Consider the following 16,874-nt stretch of genomic DNA (forward strand, 5'->3'; position numbering starts at 1 on the left):
TCATGGTCGCCAATACCCTCTTAGGGCATGGAACCTGAAGGAGGTGGACTGTTGCCTCTTATTAAGACTTGTAAGAATTCAGTTTTCTAAATGGAAAGATAAAGAGAAGTATTTTAAACAGTGGCCAGGAATTTTGGATAATGAAGAGTGGGCGGTGACTGCGTTCCTGTCCCCAGTCAATACCAGCTGCCCCACAACCATTTAACACCCCAAGGAGTGTAATTGTTTGGAGATGGGACTTCTGCCCAGCACTCAGGAGGAAGTCCTACCTCAATCTGATTGGACAGCAGCTCCCTCGTCCCAGCAGCACAAGCAGTCCAGAGTCAAAGTCCCAGGAATCCAGATCCAGGTAAGTGTGGGGCCCTCAGGTTGGGAAGCTGAGGTGGAGCCCAAAGAGAGAGCGTGGTGAGGGTGTTGGTGGAGAGGCCAGACGAGGGAGTATCTGCAGGGCAAAGCTTTTGTGGGTGGATGGTAAGGCAGGGGGAGGGGGTGGTGGTCGGAAGGGTGGGGGGGGGGGGCACCCAATGTTGAAAGAAGGTTGTTGATGGAGACACTTGCCCCCCACCCCTGTCCTGCCGGAGACTTGAGCAGGGTCACATTAAGGGTTCCGCCCTGCACCAAAACTCCTCCCACCAGCTTTACAATGGAAAGGCCATTAATTGACTGTATAGGGCCTCAACTGTTTCAAGGGCAGGCAGGCCAGCCTAGGCCTCATCTGTTGAACCATAAAACTGCGGAGGGGTTAGGGCAGGCAGGAGACTGCTGGGAAGCTCGTTTGAGGACTTTAGTTAATAAGATTTAGGATTTAAAGTCGAAGTTCTGCTTCTGATAACCAGTTTAGGTTAGTGCGCACAGGGGTGAAATATGAGCAGGGCTTAATGTGAGTTAGGACATGTACAGTAGAGTTTTGAATGACATTATACTTATGGACGATAGAATGTAGAAGCCAGAGGTAAATTGGATTGACAAGACAAAGGCATGGATGAAAATTTGAGCAATAAATGAGCTATTCTGGAGGTGGAAATAGGCAGCCTTTGTGATGTATCTTGGTCAGAAGCTCATCTCTGGGTCTAATATGACACCAATGTTGCAAACAGTTTAATTAAATGTCAGACAGATGCTAGGGAGAGGATCAAGTCGATAGGCAGGGAACTGTTATTAACGGGAACTGAAAACAAGGGTCTCAACTTTCCCAATATTTAACTGGATGAAAAACAAAGCAATTTTCTAATTTCTCTTAAACTTGCTGACTCAAAGACCATCTGGAGCTCCCCTGACTGCTTCTTAACAACTCTCCACCACTTCACCAAGAGAGTCATTCTTTATACTAAGAGGACACATGAGCTATTCAACTTTGAATGGTAGCAAGATTGAGCCTATTCTCATCTATTTCCCAATTTTCATGTAACTAAACTTTTTGTTTATTTATCGTATGTCACAAACAATAATTTGAGGCTAACTTCATTATTCCGACATGACCCACATCAATCATTTTCAAACTCAGGGTCCCGGCCCGCAGAGAGTCACGGGCGGGTGTCGGGAGGGTCACGGAGCGATCGGTCGCAGTGTTCTCGATCACGGGAGGAAATGCCCAACGGCCGCGACCGGCTTTCAAAAATGTCTGCCGCGCCAGCTTTCAAGAATGCTGGCCGTCCCACGCATGCGTGACCCCTCAGCCTCAGCCAGAAGTAGCCGTGCGCAGGCCCAAAGCCCAGAGGGGCAGACCACCTTCTCCATACGCCAGCGTGCTGTTCCAGGAGCATATTTTTTAAAAATCAAGTAGCCTTTCCGTTAGAAGTGACGGTAGGCAGCAGGTCACATACCCAGTACACTGATGTTACATACTCTGGGTGCGAAGCTACTGAGGGGAGCTTCCTCCGTTTTGTAGCTGCCAGCAAGTAAACAACAGGACTGCGTGAAGAACTGAAGATGGATCTTTTTGGACTAAGGAAGAGAGAGCCAGAGACACAAACAAGTCAGGATCTCATAACTGAATTTTCTGGAGAGAGCTTCACAGAAGAGTCCACAGCAGGACAAAGCAGGGCTGATGTGAGCTCCAAGACCTCTGATGAACAACCTATACAGAAGTGTAATATTGAATGACAAAGCAAGTGAGATTGTGAGGACCAAGCAGGCTCACCAGTCGCATTAAAGGTAAGTGAAAATGGTGGGTTGCGAAGTTCGGGTGGCGTGGGCCACAAAGGTCGGCCGTCTGGTAAAAGTGGGTCCCCGGGAAAAAAGTTTGAAAAACACTGACCAACATCATTGCACTGTGCAATTGGAGGGAGATTGGGAAAATACTTTATTTACTGTGACAAATCCCAAAGAAAAAACAAAAAGTAGAAAAAAGACTTACCTTTAAAGAGTTCGCGAACTACATCCCAGCAGGCCCCGGTGGTCTCCGTCCATGCGCTGGCCGTGGAATAGCCCTATATATGAAGTTTGTTCTTTTTCTGATCTTCGGGTTGGGCAAAAGTGCCAGCTGGAGTATGTTTACACCTTCATGGCACGAACTGGCCATGTGCAAATCCACAGTTCATTTTCCATAAGAAACTACAGAGAATCACGAACACAGCCCAGACCATCACGCGAACCTGCCTCCCATCCATTGACTCTATCCACACCTCCCGCTGGCATGGGAAAGTGGGCAGCATAATCAAAAAAACCTCCCACCCGGATTATTCTCTCTTCCAACCTCTTCCATCGGGCAGAAGATACAAATGCCTGAGAACACGCACTAACAGATTCAAAAACAGTTTCTTCTCCGCTGCTACCAGACTCCTGAATGCCCTCTTGTAGACTGAACTGATCTCTCCACGTATCTTCTCTACTGCACTACACTCCGTACTTTTCACCTGATGTCTATGTCTATTTGTGTATTCATCATATGTCCTATGTATTCATGCATGGTGCGATCTACCTGGACTGTACGCAGAACAATAATTTTCACTGTACCTCGGTATACATGACAATAAATCTAAATCTAAATCTTTGTTTCTTCCTCCCAGGAAGCCAGTCCTGTGCAGAAGAAGAAAACAAGCAGGAAAGCAAAATTGCACAAAAAGTTCAGATGATCTAGAAGGGGTGCCATTCCACAGAAGTTATCCAGTGAGCACGACATGGGAGGGGCACAGAAGCTCCCAACCAACGACGGAAGTCCCAAACCAGGGAAAGGGACAGAAAGGGACAAGAAGACAGTCTAGTTAAGGGACAAGGACAAGAATCTGAATCAGGTCCTGTTAAGTAAAGTTAAAAATAAGGAGCAGAGGAAAAGACTCCAAAGTAAATAGACAGAGCTGTGGGAAGCAGAACTGGAGCCAAGTGGGCTTGAGAGAAGCCAGAAGATTTTTTTTTTTTTAGAAATTTACAATACCCAATTATTTTTTTGCAATTAAGGGGCAATTTAACATGGGTAATCCACCTAACCTGTACATCTTTGGGTTGTGGGGGTGAAACCCACACAGAGACAGGGAGAATGTACAAACTCCACACGGACAGTGTCCCAGGGCCAGGCTTCAAGCCTGGGTCCTCAGTGCCGTAGTCAGCAATGCTAGCCACTGTGGCATATGCCGTGTCGCAAATATCTGGGGTGCTGATTAGAAATCTATAGACTCTTCTCTGGTGGCGTCTATCACTTGATTTTGGAGTATGGTGCATCCGTCCACAGTTCACCTATTAGTTTACATGTAATGCATACTTACCATGAATATTAGAGTATAAGATAGATATCGTAAATTGCGTTATCTTTACAAATTCCAATGTATCTGTAAAGGTATAGTTGGAGTGAAGGAGCAATGTAATTTGACCATTTACTGGTGTTTGTATTGAAATCTTTCCAATGTTTTTGTCTAGTATAATATAGTGTTATATAGTTCATTTTTCTAGTTGATAAATGTGTTATTATTTTGTTAAAAGTACACTAGCAGACTCCTATGAATCTGTTCAGTAACTGCTCTCCACAGTTTCTGAAGAAAATAAAAGTAAGGGTCTAGCAAGCCAGGTTTCGCTTTGGGAATTGGCTTGTCCAGTAGTAACATCTGGGATTGTAACATTGCCAATATTTGTTTTATTCCTCCTCCTTTCAAAGAAATAATGATAAATCTTGGAAAATGTCTGAAACATCCTGATCTAGTTCATTTGTAGGCCTCAATGCGGGCCCAGATCTAGGATTTCATTTCGCTGCTCAATTTCTGCCATTTTAATTAAAATAATTTATTATTCTTTTTGAATATTAATTAGACGTGATGTTATAACCTGACAAAGACATAAAGCAGTTTTATCAGCCCAAGTCAAATCCAAAGCTTTGCAAACTTAATTCTGATTCATTTTGTAAAATCCCCAAATATCATAACTGTGCTTACTTTGACATTTCTGCATAAGCAGTTACACGTAACAATGCTAGGAGGCAGGAACTCTATTGCCATGGAGTAACTGCTTTGCATTTGCCTAATTTGTCATCTACTTACTGAATATTATTTTCAAGCTGTACAGGCTCATATTTTGCCTTGAGGTGTACAATACCATTTCTGTCACTTATGTAAATTTTAGGACAATATTATCTTGCTTCCACTCTCAGAAGAGTTACTGAAAGAATACATAGATGAATACATTGACCGACCTTTCGCTTCCTGTCTATCCCTGTGGATGTAATCAAATAAAAACTACTGCATAAACTGTCAAATACAGCATCATGAAATACACATCAATTTACCTGTATTTCTGGAAGCCAGTCCACTCTGACTCGAATCTCCTTCCTCTCCCTGAGGTATGTGTTTACAACCTTTGGATTTAACCAGGTATTATGCAGCTCTATGCCAACTTTAATTTCTCTGGGTCTTCCCTTAATATATTGCCGCCATGTTTTACTTCCTTCCTCCACTCAGTTGAACTTTCCCAGATTTCTGCTGCCACTCTTCATCCCAGTCATTTTCCCACTTATTTGCCCATTCAGAGATAGCACCAGTGATGGGGGCAATCTTCACCTTCAAAGAAAAACACCACACCGCATCAAAATTGAGACTGGTGCAATTTTTAGATTATTAACCTAAGGAACCTTACATTTTCAAAGCTATGGGGATCAAATCCAAAATAATACTAGTTTTGTGTCATTGTTAATTCCCATTCATTAGACTTGCCCTACTTTAAGCATTAGATATATTAATGATGCAGAGGCGCAGTGCTTGATGAGAATGTTTAATATTCAAACTATAGCATTTTAAGAGATTTGGATCTATGCAATAAGTTATAACCCCGCTTGTCCCATTCTTCCTACATTGCGGGACCATATGACTTGAGACCAGGGACAAAGTGAGATGGGAACGATTCATTCTGTTTGCACTGGCAATGCGGACAGACTGATCGTCATTCTGTTGCTTTGAATTTACAGCAAAGTTTACGTGTTTGGATTAGGTAAGATCATCAAAAATGTATAACATATGAGTGAATAGAAAGATTTACCCGCGTGAAACATTGAATAAGACATCCTTATTACGGTTCCATTTTTCTTTTGCTACAGATGGTTCTGAGTTTCAACTGCTTTTTGTGTTCTACCTCCATACTCAATTTTGTTTAGTACAAGAACGGAAATAAATTTAATCCTAAGAAATTATACTCCTTCATTCCCCTTATGACATGGCATTTCAGGGTCGGCAGAACAACTTTATTTTCATACTTAAAGGTCTATTGCGATAAAATTTTCACTAGAAAGACAGTAGACTGCAAAATGCTGGAAAATTGGGCATCATTTCATGGGTGTGATGAAACGCAATGTCGCCCTAGTTAATCTCGAGCCTTAACAGAATGAACCAGGCAAGTTGCAGGTGTTGATCACGGGTGCGATCTATCGTAATAGTTTCTAAGTGTGATAGTGAGCAGGAACAGTCAGGTGTTTCCCGATGGCCGACCCGGCAAGGCCATCACCGATATCTAAAGTTAATTATGTCACTTAATGATGCCCCTCGGGTTTCACGCTGATTCACTGGGACCGCGCTTAGCAGCTCCCCACTCAAGAGGGAATGCTGCTCTTAAACCGATCCCGCATAGCAGACCCAAGGCAGCACGCAGCCATGGAACCGCGCAGACCAGCTTCACGATTCGGGGATGCCGACCTGGCAAGGCTAATGGACGCGATGGAGTCCAGACGGGACACCCTGTTTTCCCAAGGCGGTTGGAGGGTCAGCCAAAGAGCAACAGTGCCACCTGAAATGCAGTGGCAGCAGTCGTCAACACGGGGAATGTAACCAGGAGGACTGCCACCCAGTGATGGAAGAAGCTAAACGACCTCCACCTGACTGCATGGGTGAGTTGGCACGGACCCCTGGCACTGGTCTGGCCTGCCACCGTTGGACGTCCCCATCCCCCCGCCCCATGACACCCCTGCGCTTGGCACCACCCCCCAGCAATATACCATGCCTTTGCCCCAGCACACCCTAGCACCCATCAGCACAACCCACCCATGGCCAGCAGTGGGACCGCATCTGTCCTCCACCATGCCTCCCCCTCCCCCGTGAAGCATGCAGCTAGCAGCTCATGACGCCCCATCTGTGTCCCCACAGGGGAAACTGGCCCATAACCGACAGGAGAGGGCCCAGGTGGGTGGTGGGGTCATCACGGTCCTCACCCCTATGAGGAATGGGCCCTGGAGGTTGCGACGGGTGGTCAAGGACAGATCAGTCACTGACGTCAAGATTGGCCTGTGTCACAGAGCTGAGTATCCCCCTGCTCCCACCCAGGTGGCCTGTCACACGTGAGATGTACATGCCAGCATGATGATCCTTCCCTCCCACTGTGCACTGATCCATTCTCCCGCAGGATCGTCAGCTCCAAGGATTCCACCGTTGAAGCGTCACAACTATCATCCCCACCCTCCACCAGCGCAGAGACACACACCACGGTGGGCGAAAGGTGTGGACAGGCTTCTGGGGCACAATATGGTCATCACCACACAGTTGCTGATGCACATCAGGTGGAGGCTGGAATGCCCGGGGGGGACAGCGGTTAGAATCTGCTGGATTTGAGGACCCGGCTGGGTCCCAGACAGATGTCGAGCCCCTGGACCAGGCTATTGCAAAGCTGATACAGTCGCCAGGGTGCGGCCGTGAGATTCAGAAGGGGATGTCAGCAACACTCCAGTGGGTCCATAACCAATTGGAGTAGTCCCAGGGGCTATGGCCACAGAAGATTACGCTGCCAATGCGTGGCACTGAAGCCCACACTCCTAGGGTGGCGACTGCAATGGAGAGCCTGGAGCACAATGTCAGCAGCAAGAGTGGTGGTGTCCAAGGGCTTGCTCAGTCAGTGAAGGCCATGATGGAGCGCTTCGACAGCTTGAGGAATGTCCTTGAGGCAAGGGGACCTTGCCAAGGCGCTGCGGAGCATGTTCCAGTCTTAGGTGGGCATTGCCGAGGTGCTCCAGAGCATGTTCCAGTCTCATGTGGGCATTGCCGAGGCGTTGCAGAGCATGTCCAGTCTCATGTGGGCATTGCCGAAGTGCTCCAGAGCATGTTCCAGTCTCATGTGGGCATTGCCGAGGTGCTCCAGAGCATGTCCAGGTCCCTGAGGACCATGTCCCAGGTGCAGATGCATGTTGGCGATGTACTGCAGAGTATGGCCGGTCACAGACAGGCATCGCTTAGGGCATTAACACCACGGTGCAGACGTTGGGGAGTCGCCAGGACTGGCACAGCCAAATGATGCAGGAGCATCCAGAACTCAATCCAGCAGCCTGTCCATCCTGATGTGATCCCAGGGCCCTATGGGCACTGACTGGGAGGAGGGAGCGCTGGAGGCCAAGCCAGAGCTGCCCAACAGGGAGACGACGGCAGTCACCTACTCTCCCGGCAACGGTGAGTCTCGGCAAAGCCAGTGACACTGGCAATCTGGGCGGGGCCTCGGCCTCAGACCCCCCAGAGGATGCCCGCCATGGACATCTAAGACCACAGGACGCGGTAAGCAGTAGGCTGCCCCACCTCTGATGTGCATCCTGGGGACACACCTAAACATAGCGGCAGAGCACGAGGGTTAATCAGATTGAGGATCACTAAGAGGACACTTGGGGGCGGAGGAGGTGGCACCATCAGAGGCTAGGGATAGTTAGGGGATTACTAGGGATTACTCAACAGTAAAGCTTGTTACACCCGAGACACGTGAAGCCTTCTGTCACGTTATTCCTCACTGCAGGCTGGCCTGCACCACCCTCCCCAGTTGCCCTCACCTGTCTCCTGCCCCCAGGCACTGTGGTCCTAGGCCTAGGCCCCTGCCTCCCCAAAGCACACCATGTGAAAGTGATGGGTGTGAGCATCCTGTCACCAGACAGACAGGCATCAGAATATGACGTAGACTGAGGAGCACCGGGCTCAGCTCACAACGGGTTATCATCACTCTCCTGCCTTGTATATTGACAGTGCCGACACAGGCCCTGGACCTCCTCGCCCTCCTCCTCAGATAAGGCCGTATGTTCCTCCTCCTCCACCTGAAGTCTGTCGCCCCTGTGCAGTGCCAGGTTGTGGATGGCGCAGCAGACCACCACAAAGTGGGCGCTCCTCGAGGGGTGTACTGTAGTGCACCACCAAATCGGTTGAGGCATCGCAACTGCATTTTAAACAGTCCAATGCACCGCTCAATGGTAGCCCAGGTGGCCACATGGGCCTCGTTATATCGGGTCTCCATATCATTGTCTGGTCTCCGTACTGGCCTCATTAGCCAGGACCTCAGCAGGTACCCCTTATACCCCAAGAGCCAACTGGTCAACCTGAGGTGTCCAATGAAAATGCCAGGGATCTCCAACTGCCGCAGGAAGTAGCTGTCGTGCCCACTCCCTGGAAATTGTGCACACATGTGCATGATCTTGAGGTGGTTGTCGCACACAAGTCGAACGTTCAGAGAGTGGAACCCGTTCCTGTTAATGGAGGGCGGTCCCGAACCGCCTGGTGTGTGTACCTCACATCCCCTGCCATCCCTCATGGTGCCATCCAACACACCTTGCACACGCAGCCCCAGCCACAGCAGGGGCCTCTGGACACCAGGGGCGAAATTCTCCGTAAGCGGCGCGATGTCCGCCGACCGGCGCCAAAAACGGCGCAAATCAGTCCAGCATCGCGCCACCCCAAAGGTGCGGAATCCTCCGCATCTTGACCGGCCGAGCCCTAACCTTGAGGGGCTAGGCCCGAGCCGGACTGATTTCCGCCCCGCCAACTGGCGGGAAAGGCCTTTGGTGCCCCGCCAGCTAGCGCGGAAATGCCATTGCCGGGCAGCGCATGCGCGGGAGCGTCAGCGGCCGCTCACGGCATCCCCGCGCAGGCGCAGTGGAGGGAGTCTCTTCCGCCTCCACCATGGTGGACCCCGATCGCGGGCCAGGCCACCGTGGGGGCACCCCCCGGGGCCAAATCGCCCCGCGCCCCCCCCCCCCAGGACACCGGAGCCCGCCCGCGCCACCTTGTCCCGCCGGTAAGAGAGCTGGTTTAATCAACGCCGGTGGGACAGGCATTCTAGCAGTGGGACTTTGGCCCATCCGGGCTGGAGAATCGCGGGGGGGGGGGGGCCGCCAACCGGCGCGATTCCCGCCCCGGCCGAATCTCCGGTGCGGAGAATTCGGCAACCAGCGGGGGCGGGATTCACGCCAGCCCCCGGCGATTCTCCGACCCGGCGGGGGGGTTGGAGAATCTCGGCCCAGGTCCCTGACCCTGTACTCCAGACACCAGCTGGTAATGTGGTTTGGACCATGCGCTGGTTCCCTAACCGGTCCACACACACACTGTCTGGTCACAGGGATGTCCCCGGTGCTGCAGCCCAACTCTTGGATGTTTGAATGTTGGCTGCAGCCTCTGCGGTGTGGACACTTCCGGAGTTCAGGCACAGTATCCAAGCCTCACAGTCTGATTGGGATGCTAGGCAGTAACACTCACCTGCGACATGATGCCCTTTCTCACGGGAATCCACTTGGGAGCTGTGAGGTGTTCACATTACGAGGATTGCCAATTCCCTATTAGTAATAGCCTTCAGCTGTGCGGCAAGCGGCTGCCACGGTCAGTGGGAGTCAACGTGACCGTCACCATATTATCACAGACAGGGCTTTGTCACCGGGTGCTTGGTGGGACGTACAGGCAGCCGCCGGAACTGGCCCGTTATGGGTATTCACGATCCGGGAGACTGGCATGCCAGACCCCCTGGCTCTAGACCACTCGCGTCCCAGCCCAGGGGGAAAGCCTCACTAATGACAGCCGAGCCCCACTGACTCGGCCCATCCCTCCACGGGGGGGGGGGGGGGGAAGCACTGCTCCTTCTCGTTAATGGGATGGAAATTGGCCTTAATTAGCGATTATTGATTTCTCTCCACACCGGGATCCGGATCTCGCCAACTGGAGTTGGCCGGTTAGATCGGAAACCAATCTGCGCCCGGCGTGGTTCCCGAACCTGCTCACACGCACTCTCGCCTGACGCAACACGGCCATTAGATCGCGCCCTACTTGTCCTGAGACAGCTGATCTTTTGGCCTTTCCAAGTACTCCCGCCACAGAGGACTGGAGGGAAACGCTATGGAGCCAACTGCGATGGAGTGAGTGCAAGGGTGGGCTGACAGCAGCCTGCAGTGGTTTTATGGACCCAGGAGAAGAGAGAAACACTTCCGGTTTGTCGCACTGTACAAAATACAAGAATATTCAGATTTCTGGGCTAGTTTTTGACCGGTCTCCAGCGGTCCATTTAATGCTTGTTGGTTAGGCTGACCAAGGTGGAGAAATGTGAGACAGACCTTGCAATGTGCATGTTCCAACTAGGGCAGATAAATGTACAAATTCAGGTCTGAAATAAGTGAAGATGACTCAATTTTAATATTGATATTAGGCCTGCTCCCCATTCCAGGCAGCTGCTTGTGTCACTTTGAAAAAGGCCCCATCTAATTTATCAGATTGTCTGTTGGGCTTCTGCTCTGCTAAATTGATCGTTGCTATGTGGTCACTTTAAGAGCATAGAATGGGCACAATACTGTTAAATTTAGATCTCACTGTGTCAAAATGAACATTTTTTAAGGGAGCACAGCAACAAATGCCCTTCTTCACTCCCACTAGAAAGTGCATCCCCTACTTTCAATGCTCCTATCCCTCCCCAGATATATTTAGACTCACCATCATCAGAAAACCGATTCTGTGTATTGTTTTCGTGCTATACAACTGGTTAGATGTGGAATGTACCTGCAGCTCAGGTTATGAAAAGGATGTGCCCCATTGAACTATCTCGCTAACTACATTAAGTTGCAAGCCCATTTTCAGGAGTGTTTTTGAATTGTTGACAGTTTTGATGCTGCGTTGGCTTTTTGAAGATATTACTTTGCTTTCACTTCTTTGACATGTGTGTTTTTCCCTATGAAAGCTGATGCGAATCCTAGAAAAATAAATCTTGCTGTTGGGATTTCAATCCTTAGTAGAATAATGAAGATGAGATCTAATTGGACAATTCTGTGACCACTATCACTCATTTTCCATTTCGATCACCTCTCATTACTATAACTGCATCTAGAAAATAAATCAACAACATAGAGACAACATTAGAAAAAATGTTCTGTGCACAGAGTTTCATTAATTTAATGGGAAAGGTATTTATGTAAGAAGTGCACAAAGCAAATAAAGTTTAGGAATCTGACAAATGAGCCTGGATATTTAGGCTCTATTTTACCAAATTTAGACTCATGAGTTTTACAATTATAATCGTGATAAATGCCAAGTGCCAAAAACTTAGGCCTGGATTTTCATCTCTTGATAGAGGAGGGAATTGGGTCAGGAAAGTTAAAACATTCTGGCAGCAAATTGCAATTGTCTTCCCAAGCCATGCTATTTCTCTGCGGCCCTTTTGTGGGTTAGGAAGACCTTGGGCTGAATTTTACATTGTCGATTGCAGGGCAGACCCTCCCCCTCCCACTCTTGGTTGAACCTCCCTCCCCCTTCCTGCCCGCTCCCTCCCTTAAACCTAGCCCTCACACCGACTACCCCTCTCCCTAGAACAAAGAACAAAGAAAAATACAGCACAGGAACAGGTCCTTCGGCCCTCCAAGCCTGCGCTGACCATGCTGCATGTCTAAACTAAAATCTTCTACACTTCCGGAGTCCCTATCCCTCTATTCCCATCCTATTCATGTTTTGTCAAGATGCCCCTTAAACGTCACTGTCGTCCCTGCTACCACCACCTCCTCCGGCAGCGAGTTCCAGGCACCCACTACTCTCTGTGTAAAAAACTTGCCTCGTACATCTCCTCTAAACCTTGCCCCTTGCACCTTAAAGCTATGCCCCCTAATAATTGACCCCTCTACCCTGGGGAAAAGCCTCTGACTAGCCACTCTGTCTATGCCCCTCATAATTTTGTAGACCTCTATCGGGTCGCCCCTCAGCGTCCTTCCAGTGAGAACAAACCAAGTTTATTCAAACGCTCCTCATAGCTAATGCCCTCCATACCAGGAAACATCGTAGTAAATCTCTTCTGCACCTTCTGGTAGTGTGGCGACCAGAATTGAACACTATACTCCAAGTGTGGCCTAACTAAGGTTCTATACAGCTGCAACATGACTTGCCAATTAATATACTCAATGCCCCGGCCAATGAAGGCAAGCATGCCGTATGCCTTCTTGACTACCTTCTCCACCTGTGTTGCCCCTTTCAGTGACCTGTGGACCTGTACTCCTAGATCTCTCTGACTTTCAATACTCTTGAGGGTTCTACCATTCACTGTATATTGCCTACCTGCATTAGACCTTCCAAAATGCATTACCTCACATTTGTCCGGATTAAAATCCATCTGCCATCTCTCCGCCCAAGGCTCCAAATGCTGACAGTCCTCACCTAATCAAACCCTCTTACCAGCTCCAGGGATCTTGGGGTCCTCTCTTCACCAATAGTCCTGGCAGTGGCCAGTGATACCTTTCAATCAGATTGGCTGGCAGGTCCCAATGAATGGCAGAAACTCCGTTTGGCCCTTGACCATCAGCCCTGCATTGCTTTATAGCTGCAGGGCTGGTTGGTGTTATATTTTAAATAATGACTTATCTAAAATATATATATTTCTCTTGAATCCACCAGGATGATAAAATGACCAATAGTCTTCTTGTTGAAAGATTAACTATTTAATGAGTAATAAAATAATAAACTGTGAATTCTTTTACTCAATACTAAACTAACAACAAAGAATTAAAGTACAATACAGATAACTATATAACTATACACTATTATGACAAACTAGTTCTAACTTCTCTCACTCTAGCTATTCTATGTCTTGTTTGTTCACTGTTCTGAATCATGGGCGAGATTCTCCAACCCCCTGCCGGGTCGGAGACTCGCCGGGGGCTGGCGTGAATCCCGCCCCCGCCGGTTGCCGAATTCTCCACCACCGGATATTCGGCGGAGGCGGGAATCGCGTCGCGCCGGTTGGCGGGCCCCCCCTCGATTCTCCGGCCCGGATGTGCTGAAGTCCCGCCGCTAAAATGCCTGTCCTGCCGGCGTAGATTAAACCACCTACCTTACCGGCGGGACAAGGCGGCGCTGGGGGCTCCGGGGTCCTGGGGTGCCCCCACAGTGGCCTGGCCCGCGATCGGGGCCCACCGATCCGCGGGCGGCCCTGTGCCGTGGGGGCACTCTTTCCCTTCCGCCTTCGCCACGGTCTCCACCATGGCAGAGGCGGAAGAGACTCCTTCCACTGCGCATGCGCGGGAATGCCGTCAGTGGCCGCTGACACTCCCGCGCATGCGCCGCCCGGAGATGTCATTTCTGCGCCAGCTGGCGGGGCACCAAAGACCTTTTCCACCAGCTGGCGGGGCGGAAATTCGTCCGGCGCGGGCCTAGCCCCTTAAGGTTGGGGCTCGGCCCCCAAAGATGCGGAGCATTCCGCACCTTTGGGGCGGCGCGATGCCCGACTGATTTGCGTCGTTTTGGGCACCAGTCGGCGGACATCGCGCCGTTTCCGGAGAATTTCGCCCCACGTCATCATCTGCATCATCTAACTTAGAAAAGGTGGGAAATCAGTTCTTATACTATCTGACTGTGAGCCATCTAGTGTTGAAATGACTGTAATACATTTACATACATTGATCATGGCATCCTATTGAAACAGTACCTTCCAAAAGTTGTATTAAAAGTACAAAAGAGGTTTGCTGGAGTCTTCCAACTGCATCTGCCAAAATCCTTGAGACTCATCAAGCTTGGTAAATATTTTAGCATTTGCCATCTCAGCAGTTATATCTTCTTTCTTTGGTGTTGGATAATGCGCTCTCTTGATACTTTTATTGAGATCTTTTGGGTCCATACAGATTCTTATTTCACCTGTAGGTTTCTTGATACAGACTAGGGAGCTTACCCAGTCGGTAGGTTGAGTAACCTTAGAGATTATTCCTCGAGTTTGAAGTCTTGACAATTCAGCTTTCAGTCGATCTTTAAGTGGAGCAGGAACACGTCTAGGTGGATGAATCACCGATTTGGCAACCTCGTTCAGTTGGATTTTGTACTGAAAAGGTAACGTGCCCATACCTTGAAAAACATTTTGGTATTGCTGTAAAAGTTGCTGAACATCATCATTGAGTGCATTTAATTGACAGGTATTCATGAAGATTCTCTGTGTGAGTTGCAAATCTTTGCATGCTTGTGTTCCAAGTAATGACGAACGCGTATCATTGACAATCCCGAACCTTACTTGTTGTTGAATGTCTCTGTTTGTGACACTTAGGTAGCTGGATCCATGTGACAAAATGGGGTTTTCCAGTGTAATCACGCAATGAGCATTCTGGAGGAATCATTTCACAATGACTCTTGATCTTTGACAGGTCCTTGGAATTCAAAAGATTCGCCGAGACATCGGTAACCAATTTAAAAGTGATTGGAATTGTGTTAACATACACAGTAGTCATCCATTTGTTGCTTACTATGTTGACTTTTTGTTCTTCCATTGCTTGAAGATTTTTCTCATACTCTCGATGAGGTAACTTCATTGTTTTAAGATGATCCTCACTTGCTTGTAGATCATGCCTGATGGACGAATCAACTATACCAACGAAGAAAGTATTTTCTAATGAGTAAATGTTGTCATCTTCTGTGAAATCTTGTTGAGTGTTTATTTCTTCTGTTTTGTCCACAGTTTGTACTTTGTGATACTTTGTGTATGTAGGAGGAATGTATTTAGCAGTTGATTGACATTGTGAATCATAATGGTTGAGTTTCTGACATTTTAAACATCGTTTGCCAAAAGCTGGACAATTTCCCTTTAAGTGGGCATTACCACATCTGTGACACGTAATTACGTTGTCGTCATGATGTAATTGTGACGTACACGCATGCGCAGACTTCGTCTTGAATGTCTCGCATTTTGGTGCGTAGTGTGCATGTGCAGAGCTCGAAAATGCTTGCAGAGGATAGCTTCCGTTCCTTACAGATTTCTGCTTTGCTTGCGACACCACTTTAATTTTCTCTGCCTCGTGGTAGAGATGTGCGCTTTTTTACTTTGGATAAAATGCTAGATATTGGTTTCTGGTTTGTTCTGCTGCTATACATTTGTCAATCAGGATTTGTTGAGTTAAATCATTCTGACGAATTAACGCTTCTCTGTTTTTTTCATCAAGTATACCATATACTATTTGGTCTCATACAAGTGAAACATGCAGATTTTCATAGTTACACATTTTAGCTAAGAGCTTGAGATCTGTGATAAAATTATTCACAGGTTCACCAGTTTTTTGAACTCTCCGATTAAATTTCAGTCGTTCTAAAATCTCATTTGTCTGCATTTTACAATGTTCATCAAACTTCGCGGTCACTGGATCAAATTTGGTTTTATCTTCACCAGCACTAAAATGAAATGAGTTGAATATTTCGACTGCTTGTTGTCCTGCAAGAGATAGAAATAACGCGATCCTTCTAGCTTCTGATGCTGCACCTAAATCACTAGCTTCTAGGTAAAGTTGAAATTGCTGCTTGAACCACTTCCAATTTAAATTTAAATTACCAGTTGTCTTGAGATGTCTTGGTGCTTGAATTTGGGTCCATTGATAGGTCGTTTGCATCAAAGTTTTCAAAGTTGCGATTATTGCTCTTGTCGAATAGTTGAATCCGTTTGTGCTTTTTTCTTTCTTCTTTTCTATGCTAAATCTTTGTTAGTTTTTCTTAAAAGATTTGTAACTCGCTGGTACCATGTTATATTATAAATAATGACTTTTCTAAAATATATATATTTCTCTTGAATCCACCAGGATGATAAAATGACCAATAGTCTTCTGTTGAAAGATGAACTATTTAATGAGTGATAAAATAATAAACTGTGAGTTCTTTTACTCAATACTAAACTAACAACAAAGAATTAAAATACAATACAGATAACTATATAACATAGAACATAGAACATAGAAAATGCAGCACAGAACAGGCCCTTCGGCCCACGATGTTGTGCCGAACCTTTGTCCTAGATTAATCATAGATTATCATTGAATTTACAGTGCAGAAGGAGGCCATTCGGCCCTTTGAGTCTGCACCGGCTCTTGGAAAGAGCACCCTACCCAAACTCAACACCTTCACCCAACACCAAGGGCAATTTGGACATTAAGGGCAATTTATCATTGGCCAATTCACCTAACCCGCACATCTTTGGATTGTGGGAGGAAACCGGAGCACCCGGAGGAAACCCACGCAGACACGGGGAGGACGTGCAGACTCCGCACAGTCAGTGACCCAAGCCGGAATCGAACCTGGGACCCTGGAGCTGTGAAGCAATTGTGCTATCCACAATGCTACCGTGCTGCCCTTGAGAACAAATAAATCTACACTATATCATTTAACCGTAATCCATGTACCTATCCAATAGCTGCTTGAAGGTCCCTAATGTTTCCGACTCAACTACTTCCACAGGCAGTGCAT

At 47.8% G+C, this 16,874-nt stretch overlaps 1 long non-coding RNA gene across 1 annotated transcript in view; it reads right to left on the reverse strand.

The window, feature by feature from the left end:
- Positions 1–10,958: 10,958 nt before the first annotated feature.
- The window catches only part of LOC140411721 (uncharacterized), a 35,650-nt gene continuing 29,734 nt past the window's right edge, over positions 10,959–16,874 (reverse strand). Inside the window, exon 3 of the long non-coding RNA XR_011940965.1 lies at positions 10,959–11,507. This is a non-coding gene — a long non-coding RNA (uncharacterized lncRNA). The remainder of the gene's footprint in view (positions 11,508–16,874) is intronic.

Source organism: Scyliorhinus torazame, chromosome 4, assembly GCF_047496885.1.
Source record: "Scyliorhinus torazame isolate Kashiwa2021f chromosome 4, sScyTor2.1, whole genome shotgun sequence".
NCBI lineage: Eukaryota > Metazoa > Chordata > Chondrichthyes > Carcharhiniformes > Scyliorhinidae > Scyliorhinus > Scyliorhinus torazame.